This window comes from Pelodiscus sinensis, chromosome 3, assembly GCF_052426305.1.
Source record: "Pelodiscus sinensis isolate ZL-2025 chromosome 3, ASM5242630v1, whole genome shotgun sequence".
Classification (NCBI taxonomy): domain Eukaryota; kingdom Metazoa; phylum Chordata; order Testudines; family Trionychidae; genus Pelodiscus; species Pelodiscus sinensis.
In genome coordinates this window covers 146,009,884-146,035,270 of record NC_143054.1, presented here as the reverse complement: position 1 = coordinate 146,035,270, position 25,387 = coordinate 146,009,884, and the positions used below count along the sequence as shown (strand labels likewise).

The window sequence follows — 25,387 nt, the reverse complement described above, 5'->3', positions numbered from 1 at the left end:
TCCTGGTTTCCATCCCTGGCTCTTTGCTACCCCCTCTGGCCATTTTGCAGTGTAACTCCCTCCTACCAAACCCCTCCCTTTCCATTTTATGAGAAACAATTGAATTTCATGCATACCCCATTATCCTGGCACAACCAAACCCTGATCTTGCTTTAAGGTTTGGTAAGAGGAAGTTGCATGCCAAATTTGGTGGTCCTAGCTCTTACCATTTAGGAGTTCTTGAACAAACAGACTCATGGTTGGACAGATAGATGCACATTTTTAAAATACAAAGAAAAAGAAGATGTGGGTGCAGAACAATTGTCTCTGTCTGTCTTAGGCTTTACAGGTATCAGCTGCTTCATACAGATGAGTGCTTATATCCATTGTTCCAGAAAAGACCTAAAGTTCTAATACAAATTATTTCGTATTAATTGGTTTATTCTTTTTAAAAAGAAAAGATGCCAAATCATTCTGCTCCAAGACATTTCTTGCTGATGCACTATTGCCAGTCTAGGAAATACCATCAGAAAGACCTTCTTCTTGTTCTGTTTCCATGACATTTCACTAAACAGTTTTAAGAGAAACTTCATTAAGTAGTAGGAGTCTGTTCTCCCATGGATGCATTCACATAATTCTCAGAAATGTTAACCTTTGGGAGACTGCAGACACATTGGACTTGATTCTCTTCATTATCCCAGCTCTACATTGATATAACTCCATTGATTTTAATAAAGTTATATCAATGCAGAGGAAAATCAGGCCCATTTTTCCCCCTTCTGTGAGAATTTGGTGCTAGTGAAAGATGCCACATTAAAAACTCTTCAGAGTGAAGTTCTCTTCTTAAACTCAACACTGACGCAGTACAGACAGCAATGCTTCTAGCACCCTCCAAATCATCCCTCCACACTTCCTCATCCTGCCCTCTAGTGACTCCCCCTCCAGTAAAATAATAGAGTAGCTTACATATCCCATTTAGTCCTTGGCCTCTGTACAACTGACAGTAGTGATGACAGCTTTTGTGAGGTGGACAGTAGAGGCTACTGGAAACTGGATTAAGATAAAGCACAGCTGCTACCTTGATACTAAGGCCATGACTTCGTTACACAATAAATTAGATTTAAATAAGAAACTTCAGCTACAAGAATTGTGTAGCTGGAGTCGACGTATCTTAAATCAAATTTCTTCGGCATCACCAATGAAGGAAGTCAACAGGAAAAATTCTCCCATCAAGTTTTCTTATTCTGTGCAACCCCATGGAGTACTGGGGTTGACAGGGACATCATCAGAGTTCAATTTAGTGGATTCTTACTAGAACTGCTAAATTGAACCCCAGAAAAATCGATCTCTGGAGTGTCGATCTTCCCATAAGTATAGACAAGGCCTCTGTGTCATAAGTTAACAGCCAGGATTCATCGAATCCACCATCAAGACCTTCCACTGCCTTAGTTTGCCCTTCATTAGCTCCTCAATAACTATACATAGGGGGCCATGTCATTCAAGCCTATCCCTTTACTGGGATTCTATCTTTTATTAAACCAGCATCACCATTCTAATGTTGACTTAAAACAAAGTCACATTTTTCTCAAATCTGGCTTCTTCAGCTCCTTGTTGGCTCAGGAGCTCCTTCCCACTCTGAAGTCCTACTAGCTGATATTCCGTCCACCACATTTACATAGAAGCCACATAAATGTCTTAACCGTTCTGGCCTCTGCACCTCATGACAGCTAGCTCCATCCAGACCTTTCCATCTGACTGGTATAGAAAGTGATTTCCCAGGTCTTCTTTAGTTCTAGGTCTCCTACAGATTTCTTTCCCATTCTCTCCCCGTTCCACCCCACAGACACCCTGAAAAACTAACCCCCTCACTCTCTGAGATATTTAAGAACTAACTGCTGTTAATTTCAATAAGCATTAAACACCCTAAAAACCCTGAACCTCACCCACTGAATTAAGGCTGTCCTTAAATTCCTCAGAAAGCCTGATTCCTAGTTGTGTACTTTCATCACATGACACCTGGACTGAGAGATAAACTAGTCATAATTGAGGTTGAAAGTGAAACTCACTTTAAGGCCCAGTTCATTTTGTGACATATCAGATTGTGACAATCTTCCTTTATGAACAGCTGGAACTCCTGATCAATACCCTATCTTGATTCAGTCACCCATACTCAAATATCTAACTTCTCAAGCAGTTGTTCAGTGCAACTACTTGCAAGGTACTCGACTACTCAGTATGTGTGAAGGTGTTAGAATTTAGTCCTATGTCTTTATATAACACCATGGTATGTGAGCCCTGATCCACAAAGAGATTTAGGTATTGTCATACTCAAAACAAAACACACACACACACACAAGGGGGAAAAGAAAAAGACAGCAAAGACACACAATGTAGATTATGTCACTACGGATGGTGGTGATGCTTAAAACTGGGGATTAGGCATTTAAATCTGGGGAACAGGAACCTAAATACATTTCTGGGTCCAACTTGAACGCCTGAGCCATACAATTCACTTCTATTTATTAATACCATATATGAAGTCAAAATAATCATGACGTAAAGTCCCATGGGTCACACTACCGTTTTCAAACTGTTATACAGACTGGTATATATACTTCACTTAGTATTGAAACTAAACCCTGTCTTCACTAGTGACATTGTTTCATAGTAGCTAATGTACTTCAAAGGGGAAAAGGGGCCAGCCAAGAAAAAAAGAGGTCTGAACAAAAACCTTGGTGACGGGAGGAGCGTGAAAGCATTTATTGGCATTTATTTGGGATGACTTGCAAAATCTACTCATGATCCAACCACTCATCAGTAATGTGGTCACCTCAAACACACTGTAGTAAAAACTTTATAATACCTTACACCTTCATTCATTCAGTCATTCATTCATACATTCACTCATTTGTATAAAAACTCATTCCCAATTTTAACAGAGTCAATTAAAATCCTCTGTTTAGCTTTTCAACTAGAGCAATCGCCATTAATCAGAGTACTTGTATCCCCAACTACCTAACTGTGAGGCAAAACTGGGAAGGTAGTGGTGAAAATAATCATATTTGTGCTCACAACTGATTTTGCTATGACAAAATGTCAGTTCAAATTGTTCCTTAGTCTCAAAATAAAGAAACTTGGCTTGAACACTTTGGAAAATATACTTCCTAATTCTCTCTGTGCTTTGGTTTCCCCAAATCTATACTAGGGCTAATACATTGTCACACACTTTAGAGGTCTTCGGGCAGAATGTGCTTTGTGTAAGTGTAAATTCTATATTATCCAACCCTCTCTGTATATCCCTTCCGATTTTCTTCATGACTGGGGACAGTTGCACGAAAACAGTAACCTTTTTTCTTGAATGTTCATCTGGTTTTGTTTTGCATTCTTGAATTAAAATCAGAATCTTCCGTTTGTGACAGCACAGTAATTGCCACAGCACCTGTTCATAATGCTACAGAGAGAAGGTACTAATGCTTTTTCTCCCAAGTGTTAATGGGGCCAAGATAAAAGAAGGTCTATTAACTACAGAGAGAGACCAAAGGCACAGGTTCATAGCTGACCTTCCTCTTCCCCTCCCTATGTCGTTGGCAAGGAGGTACATCCCTTGTCTGTACCTCCAGATCTGCATTCAAAGGCTACCTCTTTGGCTTGCCTCTTACTAACAGTACTAGTTTCCAGTACATTGCACTGGCCATAAGTACAATATAAAAAGAATACTTTTGTTCCTCTATCCAAGATATTAAGTTGATCCCCCATCTCTTCACCTGTCTTACCCTAGGTCAGCTCCATTTCTATTCCTTTCCTCTTTGCTATAAGGGAGGACTTGCCTTCTGGTCATCCAGCCCCTTCTTAAAGCCTGTGGTCCTTGAATGGGTTCTTGATTCTTGGAGTTTCTGGGAAGCCTCTTATTGCAGCCTTCACTTTAGGGATCAATTTCTGGGGAATAAGAGTGTGCTAGGTCTAGCTATGCCCTATCCCACTTTCCACACACAATGGCTGTGTCTACATTGGCACCCTTTTCCAGAAAAGGGATGCTAATGAGACAAGTCGGAATTGCAAATGCCGCGGGGGATTTAAATATCCCCCGTGGCATTTGCATGAACATGGCTGCCGCTTTTTTCCGGCTCGGGGCTTTGCTGGAGAAAAGCGCCAGTCTAGACGGGATCTTTCGGAAAATAAAGCCTTTTCTGGAAGATCCCTTATTCCTCTTAAATTCAGGAATAAGGGATCTTCCGGAAAAGGCTTTATTTTCTGAAAGATCCCGTCTAGACTGGCGCTTTTCTCTTGCAAAGGCCCGAGCTGGAAAAAAGCGGCAGCCATATTCATGCAAATGCCACGGGGGATATTTAAATCCCCCACGGCATTTGCAATTCCGACTTGTCTCATTAGCATCCCTTTTCTAGAAAAGGGTGCCAATGTAGACACAGCCAATGGGTTTTCAGAAGAGAGAGCTCTTCTGTTTGGAAGACACCTTACTGCAGCAAATATACTCCTAGAGTCGGTGCATATCTCCTAACACTCCATTTGGTCTCCCATTAAGCCTATAGTTGAAGGTCCCTGAAAAATATAAGGGCAAGATCATGCCTGACTGTATGAATGCACATGGTTGGGGAGGGAACCTAAGGACCCTTCCCTTCACTCCCATGTGTGACGGGGTATATCAGTCCCACACTGGAGAGCAGGGAGTGAACTCTGCCCAACTGGTTGAAAGAGCCCCTCCCCAACAGCCCTGCTGGGCATGCTCCTGGTGGAACCAGACTATAGGTACGGACATAGGACATGGAGCCATATTACACTCCCCTCCGCCCCGAGAGGAACCCATTTAGAGACCCCGGCGCACAGGCTGCAAAAGGGGGCTAAGCTCGAGGGACCCCCCCAGGGAAGGTCACCCCTTGACACATCCCTCCTCAGAAGAGGCACTCAAATCCTAGTCCTTGCTTTCCTAGGCAGTTTAGTACTGGCAGAAGCTCTAGATTTTGTAAAAGGGATTGAAAGGATGGGACAAATGTGGGACCAACCCCCCACCTCTCCAATAGAGCACCAGCCAGAAGGACAAGCTGTGCTTTGTAACAGGGACTAGCAGCAGGCACTGCTCACAAAGGCACTGTGCCTGCCTAAAATGCTATTGCGCCTCTACATCATTAGTAGCAGCAGCACTATGGCTTTGTGTCTTAAATCCATAGTCAGCGCTAAGTGATTTGCTTGGGAGGTTTGGCAGGGAGGCAGGGGACAGAGAGGATTAATGTCAAATTTCTTTGCTTGATGCAAATGCCAGTTCCCTTGAGTGTTAATTAAACTTTCATTTGCACAGATATACTTTCCTTAAGAAACATTTACCTTTCCTTTTTTTATAATCTTAAGAAAATTTGGGAGGAATGCAAATTGTTTTGTTTTCCATCTTCCTGTGAGGACAGCAATTTATTTATAGTCAGAAACCAGAGGACAGTTCTCACGTGGCTGCTGAAAATTAAAACAGCATGTGAGGTTTTATTTTGTTTTGCTTTTATGCCTTTGCAGTTACAATCTCTCTCTCTGTGTTCCCTAAATCCTTGTTATTGTAACCAGAGCCGCATTTCACATTGCTACAATTCTGGGGTTATGTAAATCCTCAGAGCTTTAAAGGAAAGGGACTGCACACTCTGTGCTGGCCATGGGGAAATTGACAAAAACAGTTATGGCTGACATTTAGTGATGGCCTAAAGTAGTCAGATAAATTAAGGACAGGAAATTTAGGTCAAAACTCCACAGTCAATGGAATTTATTTTTGAAATGCAAAAATAGAGTTGCATTAACTTTATCATCCCATCATTTTAATTTTTGTGCATCTCTGCATAGCAAGGGAAAGTTTGATTAGCTGCTTTCAGTTTCTACTAAGCTGTAGTGGTTTCCACAGGAGATAAGTGGTACAAATGTAGCCGTGTTAGTCTGGTGCAGCTGAAACAAAAAACAGGACTGTGTAGCACTTTAAAGACTAACAAGATGGTTTAATAGGTGATGAGTTTTCGTGGGCCAGACCCACTTCCTCAGATCAAATAGTGGAAGAAAATTGTCACAACCAAAAAAATGAACACATATGAAAAAGACAAATCAAATTTCAGAACAGAAGGGGGATGGAGGGTGGGGAAGATGCGCATCCAGAAATATAATTTATGCAATCATGTGCCAAAAGTGTCCGTCTGCTATGTACATTGGACAAACGTCTCAGACACTTCGCCAAAGGATCAATGCCCACAAAACAGATATCAGACAGGATCACAAAGAAAAAACAGTTTCTTGCCATTTCAACCAGAAAGGACATTGTCTCAATGACTTGATTACCTGCATCCTGCTTCAAAGACCTTTTAAAACTTCACTTCAACGAGAATCCTCTGAACTGTCATTCATGCTTAAATTCGACACTTTACGCTCAAATTTGAATAAAGACGCTAATTATCTTATCCATTACAAAGATAGCTTCCCCAATTATCACCTCTAATATCATTAGCTCACAGACATTTACTTCCCCCCTTACATCCCCTCCATCCCCCTTCTGTTCTGAAATTTGATTTGTCCTTTTCATATGTGTTCATTTTTTTAATTGTATCCTTTGGCATATATGGTTGTGACAATTTTCTTCCACTATTTGATCTGAGGAAGTGGGTCTGGCCCACGAAAGCTCATCACCTATTAAACCATCTTGTTAGTCTTTAAAGTGCTACACAGTCCTGTTTGTTGTTACAGGAGATAAGTAACCACAATACAAAATAGATTTTTTTTACATAACAATGAGTATACTTTTTGTATTAATTTAGAAATACATACACTACATTGTCTCAGAGGGGTAGCCATATTTATAATCATCGTGAAGACCTTTACTTTATAATGAATGAAAACCAAAAAAAGAGCAAGTCTTAATAAATGAGAGAGAGAGAGAGAGAGAGAGAGAGGGTATGTCTACACTACCCCGCTAGTTCGAACTAGCGGGGTAATGTAGGCATACCGCACTTGCAAATGAAGCCCGGGATTTGAATTTCCCGGGCTTCATTTGCATAAGCGGGGAGCCGCCATTTTTAAAACCCCGCTGGTTCGAACCCCGCGCAGCGCGGCTACACGGGGCTCGAACTAGGTAGTTCGGACTAGGAAGCTCCAGAACTGGAGGTTAGATAGACATCTATCAGGGGTGGTCTAGATGGTGCTTGGTCCTGCTATGAGGGCAGGGGACTGGACTCTATGACCCCTCAAAATTCCTTCCAGTTCTTGTGTTCTATGATTCTATGATCCAATCCCCACTCAGATCAATAAAAAAGCTCACTGAATTCAATGAATATGAATGAGGTTGTAAGGTGTATAAAACTGGGAACCCAAAACTAATGGATATTTTTGAAAATGCAGTCCTTAGCAACTAACCCAGCGTAGTATTTCTGGTACATTCTATTGTACAGAGAACATAAGAACAGCCATACTGGGTCAGACAAATGGTCCATCTAGCCCAGTATCCTGTCTGCCCACAGCGGTCAATAACACATGCCCCAGGGGAAGGAAACACAACAGGGAATCATCACGTGATCCCTCCCCTGTCACTCATTTCCAGACAAACAGAGGCTAGGGACACCATTCCAACCATCTTGGCTAATAGCCATTGATAGACCATGAATCTATAGCTCTTTTTTGAACCCTGTTAAAGTCCTACCCTTTACCACATCCTCTGGCAAGGAGTTCCAGTGTCCCTGTTCCATAACATTCTGAACTGTCATTATAGACTACATTTCAGCCCAGTTTTATGTCTGCCTCCTATTTTTGAGGAAGGAAGAAAATAATCGCAGGTGCAGCAAATGTCACTGTGTTGTCTAAGTCCTTGATTGTTCTTTCAACTCCAAGTCTAGGTGACCTGGAATGTAAACAGAAATGATTGTGCTGCCATTTGCACCTGCAAAAATGGATCCCAATGAAGGCATGTTATGTGGAAGCAATATTTCATAATACCAGTTTTCATTTGTTCTTTTTCAGACATATAGAAACTTGGTCTGAATATCAAAGTACAGGCCTCTGGAGATGGACCATGGAATGTGAGTATTAACAATGTCATGATTAATACAGGAGATGGGGGGATTAAATGGTTACCTATAAAATTTTGCCTCCATTTAAGCATAAAATGTATCATGTGGGGCAGTTGGACATTCACAGCTGAACATGAGTCCCTCAGTAGCTGTATAAATCTATTCTTGATAGGCCCAGGCATAGGTGGAAAACTATTCGTGTGTCCCCTGGGGAAAATTTCACCTACTCAGAAAGTGCATCTATTCTTCTCCCCATAGCTCAATAATGCTGAGTGCTAGAGATACTGCTACACTCACACAAGCTAGCTGCCTGATCCCCGCTGCTGAAGAAAGGTTAGGGTCAAGCTTTCTACTTCTGTCACCGGCAACATAGTTCAGAGCCTCTGAACCAGAGCCACAGGGATTCATTCACTGGGACATATGACCCGTAGGGCAGCAAAAATATAGAAAGAAGCAATGAGGGCATGTTCATATCTCAGTAGGGCACAGCAGGAGAACAGTCTGTATTGGCAGGGCTCTGATGTTGTTATAACTTCCTCCCTGTATAATAGTGTCAAAGGAGGCTGACAGATCAAAAAATAGGCAAGAACCACAACTGTCTCACCATGCATTCAGCTGCTGGCATCACAGTTTAATTGGTTCCCGCTGTCTACGTGGCTTTGAAAGTAGCAAAGGACTAAAGTCTCCTCATATTTGGTTAAGATGTTGCTTTCTTTAATCTGATGTGCAGACAGAAATGGAGTCTCCTGCATGGAGGGGATCAGGATTCTGCTGAGGTGGATTAAAGCAGGGGACTCATATCCTAGGCATCCAGACAACACAACCAGCAGTGAGTCAGTGAGAAATCAAGACCCCATTTGCACTAACACACTGCCCTGTTCAGAGAATGTTCATTAGGGAACCAAATCTTCAATCTCTCTCTCTACAGAGGTGTCAACAATTGTTTTGTCCTGTTTACTCTAGCAAATAAACCAATTTCAGCCAGTTGGGCCAGATCCATTACTGACAATCACTATCAACAATGAGTCAGTTTTCTAGTGTAGACAAGAATCTAGGAGGCTTAGGCGGAGCAGAGAGGAAAGATAAAAATCAGCAGGGGAAGAAGAATGGAAGGTGACATGCATTGACAACAATGACCATGGAATCCCAGTTAAGAGGAGCCAAATGCGGGAGGGGCATTTGTTTTCTTGAGGGGGCAGTGTAACTTTGGTGTCATAATGTATGTCTGCCAGCAGGTAGGCTAAGAACAGTACTGCAAGAACATTTCCATTATAATCTCCTATTTCAGTTGTTTATAATTTTGGCACCCAATACACACCTCGTTACTCCTCATTTAAAGTAACTTGAGAAATATAGTTCTCCAAACTAAATCTTCTTTTTTTATCCACACACTGGTTTTTAGGGCAGCCATAAGTTTCTGCCATATATTTTAGTCAAATTGGTCTGTTCAGGCTTCTGAGTGTCACTTTGGCTACATCTACACTGCCGAGAAAAAGTTGGAAAAATATGCAAATTCCAGTTTGCAATTTGCATAACTTCCCTCCCCCCCCAAAAGAAGCTTTCCCAAAATTTGGCCTGCTTACATGAAGCCAAATTTCAGAAAAACCTCCTCTTTTGGAATATCCCCTATTCCTCTCACGGAGAGGAATACAGGGATGCCAAAAGAACACGTCCACTTCTTTGGAAACTGTTCCAAAAAAGCGGAAACATTCCTTGGATGTGGCAGAGCTTTTCTGGGATACCTCTGGTATCCCAGAAAAGCTCTGCAGTCTATACATAGCCTTTGACAGATTTGGCTTCTTTTCCTATTTTGCATAATGTTTCTCGAGGTTTTCCTCTTTTCCTCTTTCTAGTGGTGTCCAAATCATTACTCATTATAGAAATTGCCCTAAATATGTCCATTGTCTTCATGAGGGCAGGGAACTGGACTCGATGCCCTCTCAGGGTCCCTTCCATTTCTAGTGTTCTATGATTCATACCATATTTGAAGCTTTAGATTGGTTTGTTCTACTTAGAATTTCTAATACAGGCAGTCCCCGAGTTAAGCGGATCCGACTTATGTCGGATCCGCAGTTACGAACGGGGCCCGTCTCCCTGGTCTCCAGCAGACCAGGGAGAGGAAGCAAAGCAGCGGAGCACGCGGGCAGCAGACAGCCCAGACATGTCTGGGCTGTCCGCTGCCCGCGAGCTCCGCGGCTTTGCTCTGCTTTGCTCCCCGTCTCCCTGGTCTGCAGGCCAGGGAGAAGGGGAGCAAAGCAGAGCAAAGCTGCGGAGCACGCGGGCAGCGGACAGCCCAGACGCGTCTGGGCTGTCCGCTGCCCGAGTGTTCTGTGGCTTTGCTCCCCGTCCCTCTGGTCTGCAGACCAGGGAGGGGGGGAGCAAAGCAGAGCAAAGCCGCGGAGCCCGAGGGCAGCAGGACAGCCACGGCACGTCTGGGCTGTCCCGCTGCCCCCCGTGCTCCGCGGCTTTGCTCCGGACGCCTGTGGTACAGCAGCTGGGGCACTGCCGGTTGGTCCCGTAGCGCCGCTCTGGGCGCTACGGGACCAACACGGCAGCACCCCAGCTGCTCTGCCTCAGGCGTCCTGATTCAGCCACTGCTGGTCAGTTTCAGCAGCGGCTGAATCAGGACGCCTGGGGCAGAGCAGCTTGGGTGCTGCTGGGTTGGTCCAGTAACGCCGAGGAGCGGCGGCGCTACTGGACCAACCCAGCAGCACCCCAGCTGCTCTGCCCCAGGTGTCCCCAAGTCAGCCGCTGCTGAAACTGACCAGTGACTGAGCACAGGAAGCCCCTGCTCCGGGCTTCCTGGAATCAGCTGCTGATCAGTTTCAGCAGCAGCTGACTTGGGGATGCCTGGGGTTCTTAAGTTGAATCTGTATGTAAGTCAGAACTGGCGTCCAGATTCAGCCGCTGTTGAAACTGATCAGTTTCAGCAGCGGCTGAATCTGGACGCCAGTTCCGACTTACATACAGATTCAACTTAAGAACAAACCTATAGTCCCTATCTTGTACGTAACCCGGGGACTGCCTGTATTGCAAGAAACCTTTTCCACTGAATTTTAAACATCTTTCACAGATATTTATTTTGGAATGAGTTGATCTGATTATCAATTTATGTTGTAGATTTTGTGACTCTGCTTCATACAGGAGAACAGATATGATGGGCCCCATCATGCTACTTTTTATAATCTTAACAAGTTTATGAAAGTAGTCTGCTGCTTTTGATATTTGTGCTTCACTTCTAGCATGGTGACACCAATATTGTGCATCACAAGGTGAAAATGACATTTCTTCTAGTGTTTGTTCACTTTAATGATTAATTTTTGGGACATTGATAGCCATATATTGCAGATGAACAACCAACTTGTTTTACTGCGAAAACAACAAGGAGTTCAGGGGCACTTTAAAGACTACAATTTATTAGGATGTTAGGGAATAAGCTCTCAGGAGATACAACTCACTTCCACAGATGCTTGAAAAGAAAAGAAAGCAGATTATACAGCTATCCTCTGAAACCTTGTTTGGCTATATTTGCCAAAAGTGAGGTCTTTTCTCCCAGTTTTCCTGGAGACGCATCTTCAGTCCAGGTCTTAAAAATTAAATGGCATCAGTGTACATTGTCTCAAAAAATCTGGGTGTTTTCCCACAAGTCTCTGTAAATTTTAAACAATCAGGACTTCATAGCTCATAAACTAAGTCATCAAACAGCTAAAAGCATTTTTCTACCCTTCAAACAAACAAAAAAGATCTAGGTTTGTTAATGGTCATGAATCAACAGAAATACACATTAAAAATGCTGCTTTGTTTACAGTCAACTTTTTAAAAAAATCTACCAAGGACAGGGAACTGAGAAGAGTTTCTGGGGCTCAAAGCTTGGTTTGACATACAAATGGAAGCTGAACTGGGCAGGAACATGTTTCACCAGCATGAGTCATCTTGGGACACAGTTAAGAGAAAAATTCTTCTTGAACAAAAACAAATGTGGACTTCAAAGCTTGTGACAAGAAACGTCGACTTTAGAGATGATTGTTTTGAGACCAGAAAATCCTGAAAGTAAGCAAGTATTGGCTGTTTAGGACTGGAGTTCATTCCCTGTTGGTGGCAGCATGTGATGGGTCCTTGAAAGTTTATCTAAAGCTTTTCCCAGCCTCTTCAGGTTACCTCTCTTTCTCCTGCTCTTCTCCTTCCAGTGTAGTAAAAGCCATTGTTCCTTGCCCAACCTCCGGCTCCAATTCCCTAATTTCTATAAGGGCCTCTGATCCCAGACCTGGTTCCCTTTTCCTGCCTTAAACAAGTCTCTCTGTATCCTTTTCTGTGACTACAGGGAAACACCTTTGATGATAATCCATTCAAGGGGGCTCACGTCTAGACTTCTCATTGTAAGGCTCTGAGTAGCTTCAAATCCCACAAATTGATGGATTTCTCTGGGTCAAATGCACTGCCCCACTTCCCTCTGACATTCCAAAATGCATCAGATCAGAGGTCAATAACTGACACAGGAGAGTGATAGAAATGTAGCCGTGTTAGTCTGGGGTAGTTGAAGCAAAATGCAGGACAATGTAGCACTTTAAAGACTAACAAGATGGTTTATTAGATGATGAGCTTTCGTGGGCCAGACCCACTTCCTCAGATCAAATAGTGGAAGAAAGTAGTCACAACCATATATACCAAAGGATACAATTAAAAAAATGAACAAATATGAAAAGGACAAATCACATTGCAGAAGAGAAGGGGGATGCGGGGGGGTGGGAAGGGGGAGGAAGGAAGGTAAGTGTCTGTGAATTGCTGATATTAAAGGTAGGGAGAGTGGGATGTTTGTGAGTTAATGGTATTACAGGTGATAATTGGGGAAACTGTCTTGGTAATGGGTGAGAAAGTTCAAAGTCTTGTTAAGTCCTTGTTGGCAAGTGTCGAATTCCTCTGAACTGTCATTTATGTTAAAATTCGACAGAATCCTCTGAACTGTCATTTATGTTAAAATTCGACAGAGTCCTCTGAACTGTCATTTATGTTAAAATTCGACACAGGAGAGACCACCAGACATGCCAGGTAGTGATTAACTACCAAGGTGACAGATACTTTGGATATTAGAGGGACTCTAATGTGAACCAAAAAGCAAACACCATGTGAGAGTTAAAAATTCTACCAGAAAAACTGTTGTGAGAAACCTATTATATAACTTTTGAAGAGAATCAATATGTGAATACAGGACTGACATCCAAAAGATTTCAAGATTTCTGTAAGCCCTAACACTGACTCACTGGACCTAAATCTTCTATTACTTAGATTACCATAAATCAGGAGTAAAGCCATTGACTTCAATGGAGTTACACCAGTGTAAAACTGGTATAAGAAGAATAAAATCCACTTTGTAAGTTTGGCACTGTCACTTGGGTCAGCCTGTACAAAAGCAGCGGCTTATTATTTGTGGTGTTACAGTTTGTGTGCACAGATGTCTTAATCTGGGACCCAAAAATAGAGCGCTTCAAAATCTGGTCCTCCATTTCTCTGGGCCAGCTTCTGCTGCCATTTGAACTTTCCAATACAAATGTGTAGTAAATTCACTAAAGTGCCTGGGGTTACTAAAGATTTTCACTAGTGTAAATGTGAGCACACATGGACAGTCTGTGCCTCATTTCATCCATTTTTTAAATTGGAGACAATGGGCCAAATTCTCAGCTGGTATGAATTGGAATTCAATTACCACTATGCTAATTTCCCATCTGTGGCCCCACAAAGTCACGGCACCTCCTCCTCAGCCTCCACCTGGCTATGGCTAAGATGGCCATTTATAAGACCAGGGAGTAGAGGTTGGCTGAGGGAGGGGCCTGCGACTCTAGGGTCTATTTCTGCTCCTCTATCTGTTCACGCATCCAGGCAGAGTTCCATTGGGCGGCATCTACTGGTTCTCTCAAGGCCTTCAAGGGGCAGTGGGTGCTGTCCAGGGCTCTCTGCTCAGTGTCTCCTTCCAGTTCCCTTGTTTTAGCCCCTTGACCCTCACACCTGTCCCTGTTTTCTCTTTGTCTCCCTGGAATTAGCTGGCATCTAGGACTCTTTGGATGCTCCTTGAAGGCTGGGGGAGGGTCCTTTAGATGTGGGCGGGCTAACACCCATCCATCTCCTGGACCCCAATAGGACCACTATGCCAATTTATACCAGCTATGATCCTGGTCCACTCACATTAATCTACTGAGTTTACAAGGGTATTGTGAAACACAGTTAATGTACAGAACTTTGAATGTAATGACCCTGATCCTGTATCACTTACTCCAGTATAAACCAGGAGTGATTCTGTTGAAGTCAGTAGAGCTAGTGGTATAAAACAGATGTCGATGAAAAAAGAATAAGGTTTGACACATGTTATTACACAATCTACCTATCAGAATGGCAGAATATCTAAGGAGGTACATTTTAGGGAAGGAGATTGGAGAGAAAAGCCTAACGTGAAACCACTATCCATATGTAGTTTGAAAAAAAAAACCCATGACAACAAACATATGAATTGTTTCATTTGATTATAAATAGAGCAGTTAGGTTTTGTTTGGTTTGGGAACATGATGCTTTCTCTGTGGTGGGTCAGATCTCCAGAGAACTGACCTAAGTTTGAAAATTTACACTAATTAATGAGCTCAGAGCCAGATCTCCCACACACCTTCACCCTTAGTGTCAGGAAATGGGATTCTCCCATTTCTCAACAGTTAGGACATGTGGCTGCCCTAGAATGGCTGGTTATGCTCCTAAGATTCCACAAAAGCCCATGGGAATCTTCCAATGGCTGTCGGGGATGAATCAGAAACAGAAATGCTCCATCTGGAGGATGACTATGTGAGACTGCTCAGCTCTGGTGGGATTTCACTCACCGCCTGAAGAAAAAGAATAGATTCAACAGTTTACAGTCAGTATTCCTTGATTTCAGGCTCAGTCATGCTGGAAAGATTTCCAACCGATTTCAATGAAAGCAGGATCATATCCCAGAGGTACAGAAATCTCAGCTAAGGTAAACTGCAGGTATAGTACCAGTAAGTAAAAAATTACAGAGAAACAAGATGTCAAATGGTTAAGCTGCTTACTCAGCTTTGTAAGATCAGCGGATTGGATTTATAGCATACAATGAAGTTATTTTAAAACTTACTGGGCACACAATGCTTGGCATGAAGCTTTTATCGAGAAATTGTCTCACAGCACCGTGAAGCCAGAATGCAACAAAGAAATCCCCACTGTCCTTTTAGTACAGCATTTGCTTTCTACTGCCTTCCAAAACTCTCCTCCATTTTAGGGTTAGTGCCTATTAATGAAGCAATCAAGTGCAGGCTCTTTCTGTTGAAGCAATCTGATCTATATCAGGGATCATATTTACATATAGCCCAACCACTCATTCTGGGCCACCATATTTTTCTCCTGTAATGTCAGTGGCTCCCCTCCTCATTTGCCCCAAGCAGCTGTGTATGTTGTACTACCTCTCTAGATCATTATGGAAGATCTCATATCCCTCAAGCCTTTTTCAAGCTTTCAAACCTCTCCAGGGAGAGTTGCTCCCCAGCCAGCTGCTCAGCCATGGGTGTATAGGGGGAAAAAAGACATGATCAGCTCTTCAGCACTAATTCCTGAATGTGACGTTCTCTCCTCCATCCCCCACCAGCTCCAGCAACACAGCATGGTACCAAAATACTTCAATGCCAGGCTGAGTCACTGCTGAGCCACCTGAAATTGTCTGCCCAGTCATTGTTACCCTTGTTAATGCTGCCAGCATTTACAGGGGAAAACATTTTTAGCTCCTAACAACTTGTTAAACCCTTTTTAAAGCGTTTTTCTTCATGTAGCCAGCCAGCCAGTGCAATTAGGCTGTTATGAAAAAATGCTTCTTGGAAAAGCAGCTGCCAAGTAGCTGGAAATAAAACCCTATGAAAAATAAATTGAGGACGTTGAATGCTGCTGTGCTATGCCAGCATAAACCCAGAGCTAATGCTTTAGAAGTCACTAGATTTAACTCCAGATTGACGCCATGGTAAATGACGGCAAGATTTAAGCCTCAGCACACACACAATCATGTTCCTTTTCAGTACAATTTAATTTCCTTTAGCTCAGGCAAGCTTGTGTTGCATGGCATGGCATAGTTCAGTCGGATTAGCCCTTGAACATCTGTCCATTGAAACATTGCCCCATTTCATTAGCTGGTATAGGCATTATACCACCCACTCAAGCACTGAGGGAGATTTCTGCAGATGCTCTACATACAAGAAACCTGGATCTGCCTGATTCAGCTTAAAAGAGCCAAGTATATTTTTTCAGCTTCTCCTCATCCAATTCTGTCTCCACTCCCAAGAAGAAACATATTTGCAGACTTATAGTATTACAGAAACAGCAGCATTTTTGTGTGTGAGAGATTGCTACTTGGTTGAAGCCAATTACTGACATCACCAACTATCTTGTACAATTCACACCACTTCTGCTGCTCATCGTAACTCATTGCCATCCCTCGCAACACCTGCATTGATCAAATTCCCTGTCTGTCTCTTGCTAATGAGGTTAGTGTCCCTGAACAATACCAAACGCTCTTGCCTGTCTGAACAAGGAAATCTAAAATGGATTATTGACTTCAAGGTGCTGTGATCTGGTTAAAGGAGACAAAATCTAAGCAGCAATGATCACATTGAACAACTCAGTGTGGCATTGGCAGCATCCAGATCTGTTCAGAACAACTATTCATGACACAGATAGAGAATTGTCAGAGTGAATGTGTATGTACAGAGGTGGCTAATTTAATTACATTAACAATAGCGAGTACAGTACATTCAATTTTTATAAGAAATAAGTACCTAAAACCTTTGCCCTGTAGTTAATATGCCTTTTTTAATGGAGAAGACTTCACAAATTGCTTGAAAATCCTCTGGGTTGTAAAGATAGAAAACAATTATTTTCATTGGGATTCAGAATGCTGAGCTATGCTGTCAGTCCCTTAATGTGTTATTCCTGGGGACATATGTTCACCATCCTCCTCCTTTCTACAGCAGCTACCTTCCTCAGGGCACAGTTAATTTTTTGACTTGAGAATTAGCAATTCCTTCCTTCTATATAATAACCAAATTCCCCCAGAGAGCAAATGGCACAAGGTTATACAGCACTGAGGTGCTTAGTATTCAGGTCTTCATAAATGGTAGCTAATAAGCATTTACGTATCTGCTCCCCTGAGAAGCCTGACAAACAGGATTGGACAAAAGCTTCAGAGGGATAGCCGAGTGAGTCTGTAACATGAAAAACTTAAAAAACAACAAATAGTCTAGCAGCATCTTAAAGACTAACAAAACATGTAGACGGTATCATGAGCTTTTGTGGGCAAAACCCACTTCTTCAGAACTCTGTGCCAGTCTCAAGGACCTTTGCTTCTGAAAATGATAAACAAATCTCTCACTGTTAAATGTTAGAAATGAAAAAGTTAAAAATAAATTATATAATGTGAAAAATCTGAAGAAAGTTTTATCTTGTCTGGGGTTTATTTTGGGTTTAATTGTCCTGCTACCAGAACATTTCAATCCCCAAATAATTTGGTAGCTTTCTAAAAATCTCTCACACACACACACACACACACACACACACACACACACACACACACACACACACACACACACACACACACACACACACACACACACACACACACACACACACACACACACACACACACACACACACACACACACTGTTAGCCCCTATGTATACACATGAGAGAAACAAACTGCCAAACTCAAATCATCTGAGCTCTCAAACTGTCTCCAGATTGTTTTAGAAAAGAAAGGAAAGCAGAGCTTGCCTGAAGGGTTTTTTTTTTCATAAAGAAATAAGAAGTGCTGCAGAAGCTGCACTTACATTGTAGTCCCCATGTCCTACGCAGTTTCCCCCTTTCTGCAGTCCTATAATCCACACAGAGCAGGACTTGTCCTTCACCTTTCGCTCTCTGCTCCGTACTGTACTGGGACTGGAACTGCTGCTGTTTTCACTTTCAGACCAGCCTCCCTCTTCAAAGCCTCTGACGTCATTCAGCCTCTAAGAGATATTTATGGCATGAATGGTTTAAAGTTTCCCTAGGTAGAGTTTGGATTGCTGTTCTTTGGGATTTCTAACTTTCATACTTTGATGAAAAACCTCCCAAAGGGGAGGGTGGTTGTCTGGGAGGGGTACAGATGTGGACGGGGGAGAGGGGTGGAACAGTAGGAAGCAGACAATGAAGGCAACTGTTTCAGGCTCTGGCCAAAACAAATCAAAACTCTTGTTCCTTTCTGCCTTCTGTAAATACATCCAGGTCCAAGAGGCAAACGTCTTCCACACAGAGCCCCATTTACAATAGTAGTTTTTTGGAGGGTGCCTCAATTGCAGTGTGCAGTCCACAGATGCTATTCATATTGAGCCTGTTGCGTTTGGCAGAGAGGGCATCTTTAGCATACCACACCCTATGGCACTGGACTATCCCTCTGCTGTTTCCCGCCTGTGTCAGGATTTAAGTCAGAGATGAATGAATCAGTCCTTCCCTAGCTTCCCCTTTACTGTCTGCCCCTTATGTTTGGAAAAGTCTCCTCATGAACATATGCCCAGCTGAATCCCTCTCCCCCTCTCACCCCTTAGAACATTCTAGCACAAGTGGCAGTCCTTCACTGTGTTTGCTGTGTATTTGTATTCTATCTAGAACAAGAAGCAATGGGCTTAAACTGCAGCAAGGGAGGTTTAGATTGGACATTAAGAAAAAGTTCCTAACTATCAGGGTAGTCAAACACTGGAATAAATTGCCCAGAGAGGTTGTGGAATCTCCATCTCTGGAGATATTTAAGAGTAGGTTAGATAAATGTCTATCAGGGATGGTCCAGGCAGTATTTGGTCCTGCTGTGAGGTCAGGGGACTGGACTTGATGATCTCTCGAAGTCCCTTCCAGTCCTAGTATTCTATGATTCTAGTCATAGCTCACTTTTTGAAGCAGGGACCTGGTATTTCTTTAGCACAGCTCACATATTGCACAGCGTGGCACAGTTTACCTGCTGTGCTGGGTATATACTTACAATCTTATACAGGCAGTCCCCGACTTACGCGGATCCGACTTACGTCGGATCCGCACTTACGAACGGGGCTTTCTCGCCCCAAAGGTCGAGGTGGAGGAATGCTGCCTGCGAGCTCTGGGGCGAGAAAGCCCCGTTCGTAAGCTGCTCCCGGTGCCCCTGGTCTGCTGGAGACCATCTCCAGCAGACCAGGGGCACCGGGACTGAAGCCGCAGCAGCGGCGGGTTCCCGGGCTTCTGAGGCTTTGCCAGAGCAAAGCCTCAGAAGCGCGGGAACCCGCCGCTGCTGCGGCTTCGCTCCCGGTGCCTGTGGTCTGCTGGGGACGGTCCCCAGCAGACCACGGGCACCGGGAGCGAAGCTGCAGAGCAAAGCTCATAAGTAGTCAGCTCATAAGTAGTAGCATTAATGTACAATTGGACTTGAAGAGCTAAATTTACTCCCACTGTAATCCTATTGAGGAAATGGAGATATGTTAAGGATGAATTTGGCCCCAGAGCCCTAAAGCATTATTACAGACATTAACTAATGAATCCCGAGATCCATGTTGTAAGGTCAGTAAGTGTCATTAGCCTTACAGATAAGGAAACTGAGGCCCAAATTTGCCCACTGAGGACACGTCTACATAGTAGGGCTACAGTCAAATTAAGCTATGCAACTTCAGCTACATCAATTGTGTAGCTTAAATCAAAATAGTTCCATTTGGCTTTAGGCGCTGTCTACACAGCAGGAAGTTGAAGGAAGAACACTCTTCCTTCGACTTCCCTTACTCCACATGAAATGAGGGTTACCATTAGTTGGAGTAAGAAGTCCTTGAAATAAAGGCTTGTAGTGTAATTTTGAAATAACGTCAATTATTCCAGCGTTTCTCAAACTGTGAGTCCTGACCCCCCCGAAGGGTTGCGAGCAACTTAGAGGAGGGTCATGAGCAACTGAGAGGGGGGTCGCGGTATCACAAGTTTGAGAACCCCTGAATTATTCCAAAATAAGGGTTCATCTACACTTCACCGGGAGCTCAAAATAAGCTACACAATTTGAGCCACACAAATTGTGTAGCTTATTTTGAGTTAATTTTGAAATAACTTATTTTGAAACTTGGCACTGTCTACACAGCACTTATTTCAAAATAAATCACGAGGAGTAACGGGGAAGCCTAGTGCGCACTAGTGGACATTTAAAAATGGCGGCGCCCGGCTTTATGCAAATGAAGCCTGGGAAATTCAAATCCCGGGCTTCATTTGCAACTCCAGTTGCCTACATTACCACCCTAGTTCGAACTAGGGTGGTAGTGTAGACATACCCTCACTTATACTCTCAAAAATAGACCTTAAGCAAGGCTTGGCTGGTGTATAGGCCTCAGGCTGGCATTCTGCATATGGCGAATTTCACCACTGGTGAATATTCACAAACGATGTCATCCCTTCTGCAGTTTATCTTGCAGATTCTCAGGCCATCATGTACAGCAGGGTTTTTCAACTAAAATATAGAAACTATCATATATCTAGATATTGATGTTTAAATACTGGCTACTATGCCTATACAGCAACTTTCAAAACAAGGCTTACATCTGCATTTACATCCTGACAGTTCCCCCAGGAGTAAGTATAGTCACTCTTCAATAACATCATAACGGTAAAAACATTTTTTTTTATTTTCCTTGTATAGCTGTGCAAATGAGCATGTAAGCACAGTCCACAGCAATTCCACCAGGGGCATGTGTTATGCATTTTAAAATTTGCCTCAAAATGCATTCACAGGACTGGCTGCAGCCTTTTGGTGCTACAACACAAGAAAAAAAAGGAAATTAAACCCCAAAGCCTAATTTCAAATATTATCAATGCTGCCATAGAGGAGCACCATTGGCCTCCCTTGTCTAGTATGCTGCCTCCAGCAGTGGTTAAATACCTGGTGATTCAGAACAAGGAGAATGGAGAACACAATGAACCTGGCAGTTGTTGGATGGAATATTCTATAGAGAAAAGGGGGAGGAATTCTTTCTCCCCCTCCCTGAGATGATCAGTTTACACCCTGAAGCATGAGGTTTGAGATGCTGGGTTTCTTACTCTAGCTGGCATAGCTGTGGCTGTTATTTCTGTATATAATTCAGTTTGGAAACCTACCAGGTTTCACTCAAATCCACAAAAGTCAGGAAATGCAGAGTTATGGCATATGGTAGTGAGTATAGGGACTCAAAAGCCTGCACAAAGCTTTCCATTTATTCTCGGAAGCACAAGGTGTTGGCCAAGGTCGACTGTATACACTGGAGCCGGAAGGTGGAAATTCCACCTCATGCTAGCTCTGATTAAGCTAGCACACTAAAAATAGAAGTGTGCCCTGGTGGTGGGAGCAGCAGGAGGGGCTAGTCATCTTGAGTACAGAGGTCTCAGATGGGACTGTACTGAGAGCAGCTCACGTGTCCCACTGCTTCTCATAGGCGTGCGCAGCACATTTCATTAGGGTGTGCACCTAAATAATTTTTTAAAAATATACTCTTTGACCCCCATTAGCCACGCCTCTGGAGGTAATACTTTCGGGGCAATATGAACACATGACCAGAAATAAAAGGTGTCATATGACACCTCCCCCCAAGAACTTTTCTCACCATCCTCTTATCAATAGGGATTAGTTTGGCCCTCACCAACCCCCCCGCCATGCAACTATCCTGCAATTGCATTATCCCAATGTGTGTGACATTAACTTGGGGGGGGGGGGGAGAGGCTGGGAGAAGTGTTCCCTCTAAGAATTTCCTCCCATGAGCACAATACATTTTGTGTTGTGCACCAGTACTGAGTTTGTGGCTTGTTTGGATGTACCACTGTGGCAGCCAAGTTATTAATAAATATCTCATGAACCTCTACCTTTTCCCTCTGCTGCCATGTCTCCTCCCCTTGCTCCATCATCTCCCCCTGGTGCCCGCTTCTCCCCCCCCAAACCCTCACACATCTCTGTTGTCCTGACTCCTGCCCTTCTCACTGCCCTCAGCCTTCCTGAGACTTGCCCCCCTCCACCAGCCCTTCTCTCCCTCCCCGTGCCCTCTTCTCCAGTAGTCCCACTCTGATCATGTGAGCTACCCCTCCTCATCCCCTCTCCTAACACCTCTCTCTACACACCTGCCCTGCCTCTCTCCTCTGGTGCTGGTCCCTCCCCTGCAGGTGTCTGCCATTCTGTTTCATCCCCAGAATCCCCTGGCACTTGCACCTTCCCTTACCCCTGCACCCTCCTGGTGCTTCCCCCTTCCTTCACTGCTCCTCCTGCCCTTTTCCCTCTTTTTCCCTGATACCCACCCCCTCACCACCCTCTGCCCCCGTTATTCTCATGCCCCTGTGCCCTCACACATGCCTTTCTCCATCCCCGCCTTCCTCATGCCCAACCCTTCTTTCAAGCCTTCTCCCAGCACCTCCCTTTCTCCCCTCTAGCCCCCAAAGCCCTTCCTCTCTCCTCTCCTAGCATCATCCTGTCCCCCCTCTCACTGGCACTTCCCCTCCTGACCTTTTCCTCATTGTCTCCACTTGGCCCCCTGGCATTTGTCTCTCTCCTCTACCCTGTCCCTTGGTGCCTTCTCCTTTCTTCTCCTGACCTACCCCCCTCCCCTCAGCACAAGCCCCTTCCTCTATGACCCTTTCCACCTATTTTTCCCTCCTCCTCCAGCAGCCACCAGCTGGTCTGTAACAGAATTCTAGGGTCGCCCTGACTGTCACCCTTCTGCTGCTCCCCCTACTCTGTCTTTCTTAGGTTTCTCAGCCTCCTTTTGGGCCACAAACCCCTACCCAGCAGTCTCTGGTTCCCAAAGTTCCGGCAGTCTCACCATCACTTGGTGCCTGCACTGGCTCCGACTCGTAGGGTTACCAGGTGTCCAGTTTTCTACCGGACAGTCCGGTTTTTGGGCCCTCTGTCTGGTAAAAAAAAATCTAGAAAATACCCAACACGTGCACTGTCTGGTATTTCCTGGTTTTCCGGCTGGGCGCCAGACTGAAGCCTGGCGGCGCCAGGGGAAATGACTGGAAGGTGGGGCGCGATGGGCACTAGGAGCCTCTAGTCGAGTCTGATGTCTTGGGGAGGAGGAGAAGCCCTGTCCCTGAGCATGTTGTGGAACTGCAGCTGGGTTATCAGGTAGACCACCCCAAAAAAAACAAACACACTTGATCATGGATGGGAGCGGGGGCTGGCCAGGAAGAAGGGGAGGCGGGAAGCAGAGCTGGTGGGGGGTCAAAGGCCATAGGGCTGGCTGGGAGGAAGAGGGGGCCGGGAGGAAGGAGGTGCAGGAAGCAGAGCTGAGGGTTGAGGAACGTGGGGTTGGCTGGGAGGAAGAGGGGGACTGGGAGGAAGAGGAGATGGGAAGCAGCTGTGGGGGGCAGGGGCCAGCCGTGCTGCCCCCAACCCTGGGCCCCCCTCCCTAGGCCAGCCGCACTGCCCCCGACTCCAGGCCCCCCCCGACCTCAGCCCAGCCACGCTGCCCCCAACTGCAGCCCAGCCGCGCTGTCCCCTACCTCGGGCCCCCCCTCTCCGGGCTGGGCCAGGCCAACTGCGCTGCCCACAACCCCGGGTCCCCCCTCCCCAGGCCAGCCGTGATGTCTGTGACCCCAGCCTCCTCCTCCCCAGGACAGCTGCGATGCCCCCGACCCTGGGACCCCCTCCCCAGGCCAGCCGTGTAGCCCAGGGCCAGCCACACTGCCCCCAACCCGAGGCCTCCCCGACCCCAGCTCAGCCCCGCTGTCCCCAACCGCAGCCCAATCGCGCTGTCCCCGACCTCGGCCCCCCCCCCCTCCGGGCCGGGCCAACCGCGCTGCCCACAACCCTGGGTCCCCCCTCCCCGGGCCAGTCGCACTGGTCCCAACCCACCGGGCCAGCCGTGCTGCTCCTGACCCGACCCCCCCCCCACCAGCTGCACTGCTCCCGAGCCGAGCTGAGCCGAGCCGAGCCGAACTGATGCCTGGGCTAGCTGCACTGCTCCCAATCCCCTGCCCGGGCACACCCCCCACCTTCCTGCCCGGGGTTTAAACTTACCTCGCTTGCCGGGGAGGTGGGGTGACGATGCTGCTCCCTGCCTCCTGTTTCCCTGGGGTCCTAAGACCTGCCAGAGTTGGCCATGCATGCGTGGCAAACCCGGTGCAGCATCCATTCCCCAGTGCCCCAAGGCGGCCTTTTGAAATATTAGGGTGTGCCTGGGCACACCTGGCACACCCTGTGTGCACACCTATGCTGCTTCTGTTGCTGAGCTACACTTGTATTTCTAATGCCCTCTTATTGACCTAGTGCACCTATGTCTATCTGAGTTGAAGTATATCACCAGCTCCAGCATAAAGGGAAACTCAGATGCACCTGGCTCTTTTCTATTTGCTTTGCAAGCCAGAAGCACAGAATCCTCCTGCATATTCAGCCTCGAAGGCCTGATTCTCCATAGCCCTGCACTTGCATCCTCCTCCTGGTGTACAGGCCTCAAGCTTGCATTCTTATGCAGAGTATCTGTAGAAATATGCCAGAGAAACAGCATGGGCAACTTTAATTCTGGCATTTCCATACTCTTGAGTGTTTAGCTTAGCCACTTAAGGTTCTTTTTTGTATGTAACTTGATAGGATTTTAAAAAGAAAACAGACCCCCCCCCACACATGCCAAAATTCCATACTCCCCCCCCCCCCCACACTTAATGGTCAGCAACCTCAGGACATTCATATTCAGCACACAAAAAGAATAATGGCTAGCAATAGGAGGCTGTTATGGTCTATGTGGATCAGCCATTTCACGGTGATGTGCCATACACTTTGGCAGTGAGTTTTAGAACTATTTGCTAGACAACATAAGTACATAAGAACAGCCAGACTGGGTCAGACCAAACGTCCATCCAGCCCAGTATCCTGTCTGCCCACAGTGGCCAATGCCAGGTGCCCTAGAGGGAGGGAACACAACAGGTAATCCTCACGTGATCCCTCCCCTGTCACCCATTTCCAGACAATAAATTAACACTGGATATCAAGGCTCCTGGGTTCTATTTCTGGCTGTGCAGGTAAGTGTGGTCTAGTGGTTGCAGTCAGCATAGCCATTCACATATATTTGGCATATCCGTTCTGAAACACAGTGCGATTAATTGAGACTTGACTGTCATATTAGAGATTTATGTTTAATTACCAGATCTTCCAAAACTGAACTTGTGAAATCTTAGTTACTCCATCTACAAAATGGGGTAATTATGCTTGCCTGCCTCCTATGATAGGGTCATGAGAGCTTGATCAATATTAATTCTGTGCACTTCACAACGTTCACAAACACTAGTCAATAAAAAAGTGAGATAAGTTATCTGGGCCTTCTGGCTCCCAGATGAACACTCCTATTACAAGTCA

At 45.0% G+C, this 25,387-nt stretch overlaps 1 protein-coding gene across 3 annotated transcripts in view; it reads right to left on the bottom strand.

Annotated features, from left to right (window-relative positions):
* Positions 1–25,387, bottom strand: part of DAAM2 (dishevelled associated activator of morphogenesis 2) — a 371,485-nt gene that overhangs the window by 312,168 nt on the left and 33,930 nt on the right. Inside the window, exon 1 of one of the 3 annotated variants that reach the window (XM_075925085.2) lies at positions 17,877–18,138. The exons of 1 other annotated variant lie outside the window; for it this stretch is intronic. The gene's annotated coding sequence lies outside the window, so the exon portion shown is untranslated. Of the gene's footprint in view, positions 1–17,876; positions 18,139–25,387 lie in introns of those variants that run through there. One more of the 3 variants, XM_006131756.5, reaches the window with a different exon arrangement.